This window comes from Trachypithecus francoisi, unplaced genomic scaffold (assembly GCF_009764315.1).
Source record: "Trachypithecus francoisi isolate TF-2019V2 unplaced genomic scaffold, Tfra_2.0 Lachesis_group13, whole genome shotgun sequence".
Taxonomy (NCBI): domain Eukaryota; kingdom Metazoa; phylum Chordata; class Mammalia; order Primates; family Cercopithecidae; genus Trachypithecus; species Trachypithecus francoisi.
The window spans coordinates 128,008,984-128,022,084 of record NW_022681458.1 but is presented as its reverse complement, the minus strand read 5'-3'; the positions used below and the strand labels follow the sequence as shown (position 1 = coordinate 128,022,084).

General features: G+C 42.3%; 1 pseudogene; it reads right to left on the bottom strand.

Annotated features, from left to right (window-relative positions):
• Positions 1-962: 962 nt before the first annotated feature.
• LOC117095438 lies at positions 963-3,482 on the bottom strand (annotated as a pseudogene).
• Between the last annotated feature and the right edge of the window lie 9,619 nt (positions 3,483-13,101).

Below are 13,101 nucleotides of genomic sequence, written 5' to 3'. Positions count from 1 at the left end.
AACAAATAAACAAACAAACCAAAAAAACCCAGCAGTCCAGATGTGGTGCCTCACGCCTGTAATGCCAGCACTTGGGAGGCCGAGGCAGGTGGATCACCTGAGATCAGGAGTTCGAGACCAGCCTGGCCAACATGGTGAAACCCCGTCTCTACTAAAAATACAAAAAATTAGCCAGGCATGGTGGCGGGTGCCTGTAATCCCAGCTACTCAGGAGGCTGAGGCAGGAGAATCACTTGAACCTGGGAGGCAGAGGTTGCAGAGAGCTGAGATCGTGCCACTGCACTCCAGCCTGGGCAACAAGAACAAAACTCCATCTCAAAACAAAAAAACCAAAAATAAACAAAACAAAAATGGTGAATGCATATGTAGTTTTTTTTTTCTTGGTGTAGAACATTTATTTATTTTCCGCATCAATCAAAGTTTAGTTCAGTGGGAAATAATTTTAATCAAAGAATTGTACATTTTCTTCCCACATATCCTGTTTTGTATTAGGAAATTACATTGTGATCCATTTCACTATAAGTAAAATTATAAGTATTACAAAACACAGGAAAATATTAAAGATAACTGAAACACAAAAGGCGAGATGAAGTAAACTGGTTTTTCAGAAATCTCTACTCCAATGCTCATAGCACACAAGAAGAGAGTCAAAACAATTAAGTAACTAAGATCCCAGATCACAAATTTCCAAAGAACTGGAGAAGGGAAAGAAACGGTGAAAATCGTGGTGTGAAAGGGAATGGATCTTAGCAGCACTGCTTCAATAACTGATCTATTCTGAATGAAATACCCTCTTTTCTGTGCAGTAAATTCTGAACAAGGCTGTATTTTAGGATATTCCTTGAACTGAAATTAGAAAACACCCTCACAATGGAAATAGTTCTTTCATCTAAGTTTAATAGGAGCCTCTTTCTCCATGGGCCACTGTTGTGAACAGAGGCCTGTTCAGGCATCAGAAGCTGTCACAGTAGCCCTTGCATCTCTTTCATGAAAGCCTCTTAGACATCATCCTTAGTTTGTACCGAGACAGGAACAGAAGGACCAGATTTGGGTGCTGCTTTGGAAAGAGGCACAGCAGAATCATCCTCTCACTTCCTTTTTTTTTTTTTGAGACAAAGTCTCACTCTGTTGCCCAGGCTGCAGTGCAGTGTTGCAATCTCGGCTCACTGCAACCTCCACCTTCTGGGTTCAAGTCATTCTCCTGCCTCAGCCTCCTGAGTAGCTGGGATTACAGATGTGCGCCACCACGCCCGGCTAATTTTTGTATTTTTAGTAGAGACGGGGTTTTGCCATGTTGACCAGGTTGGTCTCAAACTCCTGACCTCAAGTGATCCCCCCACCTTGGCCTCCCAAAGGGTTGAGATTACAGACGTGAACCACCGCGCCTGGCCCTTCTGACTTTCTTTGGAGAGCAGCAGTAGCCCCTTTATTCTCCCGACGTACTCTCAGTGCAGTGGGCACAAATTGAGTAATCTCTGCCTTGGGGTTAGTGATCTGTGGCTTGACACTGATGACTGCTGTGGCTTCTCAGTGGTGGCTGCACTCGTATCATTTGTCTTGGGCCACTGAATCAAGTTGGGTGGAGCACTGGAAACCCCAGGGTTTAGCCAGGGAGCTGGTGGGAAAAGCCCAGAGGGGGCAGGTCCAAGCGGAGGCACCAAAGGTGGACGCATCGTGCCAGGACGAGGTGGAGGAACACCCAGAGGTGCGGGGGGAGGTACTTTTGGTGGGAGTCCCCTAGGAGGGGGACCGGGAGGTAGACCTGGAGGTGGACCTGGGGGAGGGCCAGAGGGTCGGGCTAGTGTTGGTCCTGGAGGTAAAAGTTGGGTAAAGGCCCTCGGAATCCTGGCATTCCAGGTGGTCTCAGGAATGGAGGAGGTGGCCCAGGAGGCCGTAACGTCCAAGAGAGCAGGTGGCGTCCAAGAGATGGTGGTCCTGGCATGGGATGTATTTGTATCTGAGACGGAGGAACAGACTGGGGCAGAGCCTGCTGCTGTGAAGAAGCAGCGGATGTGCCATCAGAATGAGATTCTTCTTTACGCTGTTCTTGTGACTGTTTTTCTGATTCAGAGTTATCAGAATCATCTTTGTCATCGTCCACTGAAAATTCCTCTACTTCTGGTCCCTCCTCAGGAACTTCTTGACCTGCCATAGGAAGCATCATGGCTTGAAGAAGAGTTAACTCCTTCATGTTCTTCTTTTTCTTGATTTTCCAGGCATATCTGCGAATGGTACACTCAGACCCGAGTTCATTTCTTCATTGCTGTCTCTCTCACCATCATCACGGTGCACAGTTCATCCCCCCACTTTCTCCATCTGATCTGTTGGTGTCACCATCATCAGTATTGTTACCATGCTTATGTTGGTCCTTGTCCGCAGAAGGGCCATCATCTTCACTGGTGCTAGAAACAGCATCATCACGACCTTGCCGGGCAAGTTCAGGACTATTTAACACGTCTTCTTCATCTCGCCTATGAGGGGGAAGATCCGGGGCAAACCCACTTTACGGCAATACATGTGCACAACTTGAGGAGGAGGTGGGCTGGGGGAGTGCCAGGAGGTTTTCTGCCAGGGGGCAAACGTGGAACATTATGCCCAAGAAGAGGAAGGATAGAAACTGCCTGAGTTGGAGGTCCATAGGCTGAGGTTTTCTTAAGGATGGAGAGTGGCTGGAACCAGGAAGTGGTTGTCCTGGATCAAAACGTTGGAAGGAGCATGCGGCGTATCTTTCAAAGGAATGCCCTCCACTTCTGCATGCTGAGCATTCTCGACAGCATCAAAATTTTGGCTAAGTTGAGCCCTCTTCTGTTCATACTCTATTTCTAGCTTTCTCAAGTCCTTGCAAATATCTGGATTTTCTTTTTCATAGAGTTGTAAAATACATTCAAAAGTTTCACGCAGTTTTTTAAGCTTGTTTTTCAGTACTTTCTCATTTAATTGTGGCTGTTGCAGCAGGTTCAACTCCATTGCACCCAATTTATCCATGCCCCAGATAATCTGTTTGGGATCCTTCATTTTAAAAACCGCAGCTCTGGCCGGGCAAGGTGGCTCACGCCTATAATCCCAGCACTTTGGGAGGCCAAGGCGGGCAGATCACCTGAGGTCAGGAGTTCGAGACCAGCCTGGCCAACATGGTGAAATCTCATCTCTACTAAAAATACAAAAATTAACCAGGTGTGGTGGTGCATGCCTGTGATCCCAGCTACTCAGGAGGCTGAGGCAGAAGAATCGCTGGAGGTGGAGGTTGCAGTGAGCCACTGCACTCCAGCCTGGGTGACAAGAGCAAAAAACTCCATTTCAAAAATACCAAAACCAAACCAAATCAAACCAAAACAACAACAACAACAACAACAAGCACTGCAGCTCGAACCATCATATGCTGTTTTTTGTTCTTTAATTCTCTTCTGGGATTCCTTTTGGACTCGGTCTGTGGGGTTCATACACTTTCCACTCTTGGTAGATGAGGTCGGTCTCCATCCCATGTGAACAATTTGTGTGGTTTACTGTTCATTTTTTAAAAAAAGAAACAAAAGAAAGAAAGAAGTAAGAAAGAAGACAGAAGAAAGAAAGAAAGAAAGAAAGAAAGAAGAAAGAAAGAGAAAGAAAGAAAGAAAGAGAAAAAAAGAAGAAAGGAAGAAGGAAGAAGAAGAAGGAAGGAAGGAAGGAGGAAGGAAGGAAGGAGGAAGGAAGGAAGGAAGGAAAGGAAGGAAGGAGGAAGGAAGGAAAGGAAGGAAGGAAGGAGGAAGGAAGAAGGAAGGAAGGAAGGAGGAAGGAAGAAGGAGGAAGGAGGAAGGAAGGAAGGAGGAAGAAGGAAGGAAGGAAGAAGAAGGAAGGAAGGAAGGAAGGAAGGAAAGGAAGGAGAAGGAAGGAAGGAGGAAGGAAGAAGAAGAAGGAAGGAAGGAAGGAAGGAAAGGAAGGAAGGAAGGAAGAAGGAAGAGGAAGGAAGGAAGGAAGGAAAGGAGGAAGGAAGGAGGAGGAAGGAAGGAAGAAGAAGAAGAAGGAAGGAAGGAAGGAAGAAGGAAGGAAGGAAGGAGGAAGGAAGGAAGGAAGGAAGGAAGGAGGAAGGAAGGAAGGAAGGAGGAGGAAGGAAGGAAGGAGGAAGGAAAGGAAGGAAGGAAGAAGGAAGGAAGGAAGGAAGGAAGGAAGAAGGAAGGAAGGAAGGAAGGAAGGAGGAAGGAAGGAAAGGAAGGAAGGAAGTAAGGAAGGAAGGAAGGAAGGAGGAAGAAGGAAGGAAGAAGGAAGAAGAAGGAAGAAGAAGGAAGGAAGGAAGGAAGGAAAGGAAGGAAAGGAAGGAAAGGAAGGAAAGGAAGGAAAGGAAGGAAGGAAGAAGGAAGGAAGAAAAGAAATACTTCTGCTATGCTCCCAGGACTGCGAGAAGTTGGGAGGTGGCAATTCCTGGCCTTGAACTTTCACTTTGTAAGGACCTCTTGGTCAACCAGCTCCTCAGCCACTGCCATCTTGAAACCTCAGCCCCTTCCCGCATATGTGGTTCTGTGAAATGCTGCCACATTACCCTTTACAGGGTTGTACTTACTCACATGTCGCTTAGCCATGCACGAGAGGCTTGTCTACCCACTGCATTACCATCAGAATGTATTGTTATATTTTTTAAATTCTGAAGATATTGGTTGGGTGTGGTGGCTCACGCCTACAATCCTAGCACTGTGCAGCTAAGGCGAGTGGATCACTTGAGGAATTCCAGACCAGCCTGGGCAACATAGTTAAATCTCATCTCTACAAAAATACAAAACGTTAGCAGGGCGTTGTGGCCCAAACCATGATCGCACTCTGCACTCTGGCCTGGGTGACAGAGTGAGTCTCTGTCTTAAAAAACAAAATAAAAGAAAATATTATAGATGAGAAATGGTATTCTAGTGTGGTTTTAATTGACATTTCTTTTTTTTTTTTTTTTTGAGACGGAGTCTCGCTCTGTGGCCCAGGCTGGAGTGCAGTGGCACGATCTCGGCTCACTGCAAGTTCCGCCTCCCGGGTTCACGCCATTCTCCTGCCTCAGCCTCCCGAGTAGCTGGGACTACAAGCATCGCCACCTCGCCCGGCTAGTTTTTTTGTATTTTTTTAGTAGAGACGGGATTTCACCGTGTTAGCCAGGATGGTCTCGATCTCCTGATCTCGTGATCCACCCGTCTCAGCCTCCCAAAGTGCCGGGATTACAGGCTTGAGCCACCGCACCCGGCCGACATTTCTTTTATGAATTAGGTTGAGAAATCTTTCATATGTGTGTGTATGTATGTGTGTGTGTGTGTGTGTGTCTGTGTATAAATTCCCCATTCTTATCTTTTGCCATTTTTTTTCTATCGGGTTAAAAATCTAAGCTGAGCGCAGTGGCACATACCTGTGGTCTCAGCTACTTGGGAGATGGGAGGATTGCCTGGGTCAGGAGTTTGAGGCTGTAGCGCTCAAAGACGGTGAGATGGCACCTGTGAATATCCATAGGACTCCAGCCTGGGCAACATAGCAAGACCCTCATCTCTAAAAATGAAAACCAAAATATAAGTAAATAAAAATGTTTAAAATTAACCTTTATTCATTTATGTATTTATTTTGAGACAGGGTCTCACTCTGTCACCAAGGCTGGAGTGCAGTGGCACTATCACAGTTCACTGCAGCCTCCACCTCCTGGGTTCAGGTGATCCTCCCACAGCAACCTCCCATGTAGCTTGAACCACAGATATGTGCCACCATGCCTGGCTAATTACATATATATATACATCTATATATATATATTTTGTAGAGACAAGTTCTCATCATGTTGCTCAGGCTGATCTTGAACTCCTGGGCTCAAGAGATCCACCTGCCTCAGCCTCCCAGAGTGCTGAGTACTACAGGTGTGAGCCACAGTACCCAGCCTCTCCACTGGCTTTCAGGGGTAATATATATTGTAAATATTTTCTCCCAGTGTGTCGGCTGTCTTTTTACTTTGCTCATGGTGATATTTGCTCTGCCGAAAACCCTTGTTTTTTGTTTTAATTTGATCAGTTTTATCAATGTTTTTAGTGCATTTAGTGAATCTGGATTTTGAGTCATAATGAGAATGTCTTTCCCTATATGAATTTCCCTCTTAAAGAGAAATTCACCTCGTTTTTTCCTAATACGTGTTGGGATGTATTTTCCATTTAGATCCCTGATCATCTGGAGTTCATTTTTTAATAGGTGTGATGAGGTCAGCTCAATTTCATCTTTTCCCCCAAATGGCAAACCGATTGTCCCAGCATCATTTATTTGAAAGTGCATTTTTGCCCGAGTGATTTGAGTTGCTACCTTTATCATACACTAAAGTTCCATATGTATTTAAAATTATTTCTGGTTTTTCTGTGACAGACTTGACTAACTATAATAGGTTTGCGCACCTGTTCAAGTGCTAGTACTACATTGTTTTAATTATAGAGGTTTTATAGTATGCTTCAGCGTCTGATTGGGCCAGTGACCTTCATCGCTTTTCCTTTTTAGTGATTTCCTGGCTATTCTTAAATTACATGTTTATTTTTCCACGTGAAATTTAGTATCAACTTGTCTAGTTCCATTTTTTCAAAAAGTTTGTTGGTGTTTTTTATTGGGATTACATTAAAGTTATAAGTTAACTTAGGGAGACCTGACATTTTTATTATGTTGAGTCATTCTAAGAACAATAAATATCTTTCAATTTGTTCAAGTACACTGTTATGTTTTTAAAGCTTTCCTCATGTGGATTTTGTATGTCTCCTATTAGCACTTATTCCCAAATACTTTATCTTCTTTGTTGCCATATAAATGGCATTTTCTGTGCCATTATATACTCTACCTGGTTATCATTTGTGTATATGAAGGCTATCAAGTTCTATATGATAATTTTACCTTATTGAATTGTTAGTTTTATTGATATTCTAGGGTTTTGTTTTGTATGTACACTCATCATCTGCTAGATATAGTTTTACTTTCTCAAATCTCACGCATCTTATTGATTCTTCTTGTCTAATTGCATTGAGCTTATATCTCTAGTATAGTGTTGATTAGTAGTGGAGACGGTGGGCAAATTCATCTTGTTCTCGATCTTAGTGGAAAGTTTCTGGGGCTTCCCCATTAAAGAGTTGGTGGCTTTTTCACTAAAAGTGTATGTGTGGGGGTGGGAGTGTGTGTGTATGAAAGTGCACATATGTGTATTTGCATGTTAATAAAGGATAGGTCAAGGGTGGTGGTGGCTCATGCCTGTAATACCAGCATTTTTGGAGGTCATGGTGGGAAGATCACTTGACACCAGAATTTTAAGAGTAGCCTGGGCCACAGAGCGAGACCCTGTCTCTACAAAAACATTTTTAAAAAAAAATTACTGAGTGTGGTGGTGTGTGCCTGTAGTCCCATCTACTCGAGAGGCCTAAGTGGGAGGATTGCTTAAACCCAGGATTTGGAGATTTCGGTGAGCTCTGCTGACAGCACTGCACTCCAGCCTCAGCAACAGAGTGAGACCCTGTCTCTAAAAATACTCTGAATAATATAACTTCCTATTTTCTTGAGGGTTTTTTTTTACGTTTATTTTTTTGAGACAGTCTCACTCTGTCACCCAGGCTGGAGTGCAGTGGTGCCATCTTGGCTCACTGCAACCTCCGCCTCCCAGGTTCAAGCTCTTCTCCTGCCTCAGCCTCCAGAGTAGCTGGGACCACATGCACACTCCACCACACCTGACTAATTTTTATATTTTTAGTAGAGACCGGGTAAGAAATGGTAACCCAAATGTTCATTAATGGATGGATGGATAAAGAAAATGTGGTCAATATATACAATGAAATACTTTTCAGCCTTCAAAAGGAAATTCTGTCATAGGCTACAACATAGATGAAGCTTGAACAGATTATGCTAAATGAAATAAGCCAACGTCCAAGGACAAATACTGTATGATTCCACTTACATGAGGTAACTGGAGTAGTCAAATTCACAGAGATAGAAAGTAGAATAGTGGTTGCTGGGGGTTGGGGAAAACAGAATATGGGGAGTTAGTATTTTATGGATACAGAGTTTCAGTCTGGAATAATAAGGGGAAAGATAACAGTGATGGTTGCAGAAAAATGTGAATGTACTTAATCCCATTGAACCATACATTTAAAATGATAAAAATAGAAAATTTTGTTATATATATTTTAGTACAGTTAAAAAAAATCCTGCTCTTATTCCTCAATGTTCAACACATGGTAGATGAGCAATTACTATCTGTTGAATGAACAATGAACATAGTAAATAGCAACAGAAACAAGGAAAACTGACCAATTAATTCTGCCTGGATATATTTTTAAAAAGAAACTTCGTAGAAACAATGACATCTGATCAATACTTTTACACACATTGAATTTTTCATCAGTTCACACAAGTTGAATTTATAAATTATTGAGGAATAATTTATTCAGTATAAAGTCCACCCATTTGAGGTGTGACCTTTTTGAAATTTACTGAATTGTTAACCACAGCACATCTAACGTTAGCATATTTCCATTTCTCCAAAGAGAAACCTCATGCCCAGCTAGACAGTCCTTTCCCTTTCCCATGCTGAGCCCCAGGTACCTGTCAAACTATTTTCTGTTTCTATGGATTTGCCTTTTTTGAACATTTCATAAAATAGAATTATACTCCATGTAGTGTAATGTATAGATCCAAGATTCATGTAGATCCAAGATGACAAATCTATAATGTCAAGTTTCTACTGTCCAAAAGTTCAAATATCACAAATTCAAATGGTAATCCTGGTGCCAGTGATTTGCAAAGAGTTTCAACCATGGGTCCTGAGACTCTAAACGACTGACAGCACATGCTCTCCAAATCAGAGGGCAGTTCTCTTTTCCTGACATTCCTGTTGTTTTTACTATTTTATTCCACTATTCTTAGTTTTACTATTCAGTTTCCTTTTTGTTTGTTTGTTTGTTTTTTTGTTTTTTGAGACAGAGTCTTGCTCTGTCACCCAGGCTGGAGTGCAGTGGCACGACCTCGGCTCACTGCAAGCTCCGCCTCCCGGGCTCACGCCATTCTCCTGCCTCAGCCCCCTAGTAGCTGGGTCTACAGGTGCCTGCCACCATGCCCGGCTAAGTTTTTGTATTTTTAGTAGAGATGGGGTTTCACCGTGTTGGCCAGGATGGTCTCGATCTCCTGACCTCGTGATCCGCCCGCCTCAGCCTTCCAAAGTGCTGGGATTACAGGCGTGAGCCACTGTGCCCGGCCTTCTTCTTTTTTAAAGGACTTAGAGACCATTTGATTATATATAACAAGAATATTTTCTTCATACTTATTTTTCACAAATTTGACCTCTATTCCTATAAATCCAAGCTTAATTTTAAAAAGCTAATCACATTCTGGCAAAACAATGAGACACATTAAAACTAAGTCTTAGTTTTTATGAAAATTCTGGCCAGTCCTTAAAATAGGGACTTTGGTAATGCTGTTTCCATGACTTGTAGATTGGAGGCTCAAGGCAGCTTTCACTCACCTCCTGATCGTCTGTGACCATTTTCAAAAACAAATGAAGGCATCAACATTAACAGTCTACTTGGTGGTTCACACTCTTCTCCCATGGAGAAGAACACTGATTGGAGGCAGCTTTGCAAGCTAGGAAAAGCAACAATGCCTTCATGTGAAACTGTGCTATGAGAATACTGTGTCACAAGTGGATGTAGTTCAGTCTCTGCATAGAGTTTGTCATGGGGGAACTGGTGCTGGAGTGAGTTAGGATGAAAGGGAAATAACATTAACAACCATCATTAGAGGCCAAGATTGCTTACCTACAACTACATTATCTTGTAGAAGTCTCACCACAGTTCTGTAGGCAGATACAATGTCTCATTCCACTTTACAGAGAAGTTATACCACTTGTCTAAAGTCACACAGTTAATAAATGGCAGAGTGAGGATTTGAACCTTGCATGGGCAATCACCAAAGCCGACATTCGTAACTGCTATGCTGTGGGGCTATGTGATCTGACTTAAAAAAATAAAAGCAAACCACCATGGCACATGTTCAACTATGTAACAAACCTGCACGTTCTGCACATGTATCCAAGAACTTAAAGGATAATTAAAAACATAAAATAAATAAAAAGAAGGTAACTACATATACACATCCCTCCACCCATCTGTACAAAAAGCATACCACTCTGGACCTCGAGGAAAAATCCAGTAATACATCAATTCACAATATTTATCATTTACCAGGTACCCAGCCCTATTTGAGGAAGAAATCAGACCCTGCCCTTAAAGAATTACTGATTTCTGCACTGGAGAGAACAGAAGATGGAGAGCTAGGCATTCTGCACACAGTGTTGAGTGAATAGGCTAGTCTGATTATAAGCCCTGTTGGGTAAGAATTTCACTGGCTCTCTGATTCCTTAGACAATTTCCTTCCCTTTCTGGGCCTCACGTGCCTCACCTGTGAGATGGATGGGCTGTCCCTGAGGTCCTATAATTCTGTGCTCACTGACAGTCTGTGCTCTTTGCTTTCTGTATGACACCATTTCTGCACATCAAACCCTCACCCCTGGGCTTTCCCCTGATTTCCATGGCTTCGAGGACAACGACGCCCCACATATTTCTTAAACACCCAGCTGTTCTATGTGGAGTAGCTTTCTCTTATAAATGAGGATGAATTAAGATGAATTTTGTTTGGGGAATTGCTTTACACTTTAATCACACACTGCCCTCCCCTCTCTCACTGATTTTAGCCTCCCTATGGTTTCTCAAAGTTCAAGTCTCAACTTCCTACAGCACTTAGTGCCTCATTCGCCACAAACTGCCATATTTCACCTGTGGCTGAGTGAAGAATTCATTTCATTTCACTGTTCAATCTCAATAGCACAAGCATATATTCAGGACTGACATATTTTCATTATGGAAAAGCAAAGCTCTCAGACGCTGCCCATAGGGATTAATGAGGGGAATAGTTATTTATTCTGCCGCTTGACATTTCGTGCAGAATAATTCCCAAGTTATTTTATACTTTAACAAATAGTTCACGAACAAAGGAACTTAGCATTTTGGATGAGCATTAAACTAGGATTTAGGAGCTGGGTAACATTAACCAATAGAAATGAAGCCACTTTCCAGAATCACATTTAATGTAAGGATATTACCTAATGTCACAGCCAGCTGGCCACAGGAGATAGTCATTATTGACACCAGACAGCACCACCTGCCCTAGAAACCAACCACAACAATCACTCCTAGAGAACTCTAAGGATACCCTGTAGTCTCTTGCCCCAACACAAAATCTCTGGCCTGTGGATTCAGTCAATTGCCTTTGTTAGCATGAAATATGCTGGCCCATTTTTGGTCAAAAACCCATGACTTTTTGCCACATAAATAACACATAAACTCCCTCTACAATTTCTCTGTGTATGCAAAGCCTACCTCCATCACCCTTGACCTCCTTTTCCATGTTAATCTTTTTTTCTCAATCTGCTTCACTTTTATCCTACAGTCATTTCTCTGTTTCTGGAATATCTCCTCTGTTTCCCCATCTCAAGCCATGTGCTTGGTGGAAGCATCTGCATCAGCACTGATATCCTCCAGGTGATATGTTAGCTATCGCATATGGCCCCCTCAATTGTCGAAAAAGGCCACTTCCCTACACCCCACAAAAGCATAGCCTGGGCCTTTTAGCTGGTTTGGATGCTCAATAAAATTCTTTTTTAAATGAAAAGAACGGAAATAGCCCAGGATCAATCATGGACTAGAACCTCCAGTAATATTCCAAGGCTCAGAAAAATTCCTGTGAACTCATCCACTCAACAAATATTTATTTTTCCCCATCTTTACTGTATTCATTGATGGGGTTTCCTCCCATCCTACAACATGTGACATTCGTAGTAGAGAGATTTCCCAATTCTGGGTCCATGTCTGAGGGTACTGCAGTTGCTAGATCTGGGATACCCAGTATTGTTGCTTTTACTTCATTGTTCTGATCTGCAGCCTGTCTCCTTTGAGGTTCTCTGATGGCACTTGTGCCTGCCCCTTCTGAGCAGAGATTGAAGAAAAAGGGGGACGTGACTTCCAAAACCCCACCCTCTCCAAGTTGCTCTCAGGTTATCATCTCAGGACACAAAACTCCCAGTGAGCCAGAATAAGGCCTAAACTCTTATGGACAAAACTCCCATGGGTTCCCCAGGGAATTTGAACCTGCCTCCCTTCCCATCACCCAAGCTTACGACCACGTGAATTCTCCAAAGCTCCTACTGGGTACTAGGGCCAGCACAATCACTAGGTCCAGGATATTCAATGAGGAGTATGGGTAGTGATAAGAACCTCAGGTCATGGGGGGTTAGATAATTCAAGTGACCTCAATGTTTGGTAGCAGAACTGATAAGAAGCTCATTATGTTTCAAAATATTGAATAAAATTAATGTACTTCACTGATAGCTCAACCACCAAGATATAGATATAAATATAAATGTCCCAATTAGTAAAGGAAAAAAACAACAAGCTAGCAAAAATCCACAAGGTTAAGCTAATTCTAGAACTAGCTTTTGCCCCAGAGTATCTGCTAATCTTTTGGTGGTTTCTGTCTTTGTTTTAATAGTCTGTGGGTTCAGGAGACAATAGACAAAGCCTAGGCCACAGAAGTAAGTATACAGGTAAGCTCGGAAACTTCTGGAAAGCCAAGACCTTCAAAAGACAATGACTTCAGTGAATGGATTTTTTTAAAAACAAGAAAATTGGGGTACAGGAGTAGATATGCTGATCTTGGCCTTGGTGTCATATAAAATAGAATAAAAATAAAAAACATTTCCCACGAGAATTTTTACACAATCTGCATTCATGTGGGTTTGAGGGAAGAATTTATATTATCTATGTGGTTCAAAAACCCAAGAAGAAAATTGAATTTAATGTGTCCCTAGCAGAACGAAACACAAATCTTCTCTGGGGAATAGCTGAAAAACTGATCCCAAATATAAACATAAGATATAGAAAACATGGGGAAATAATTTTAAAATATGAAACACAAAGTGAGAAGGTCCAATATAAGTATAATTGAAGTTTCAGAAGAATATAGGAAGTAGGGTAAAATCAATATTTAAAGAGATATTGGGTTACACTTTTCCAGAATTAATGAAAGCCACCAATCTTTAGACCCAGG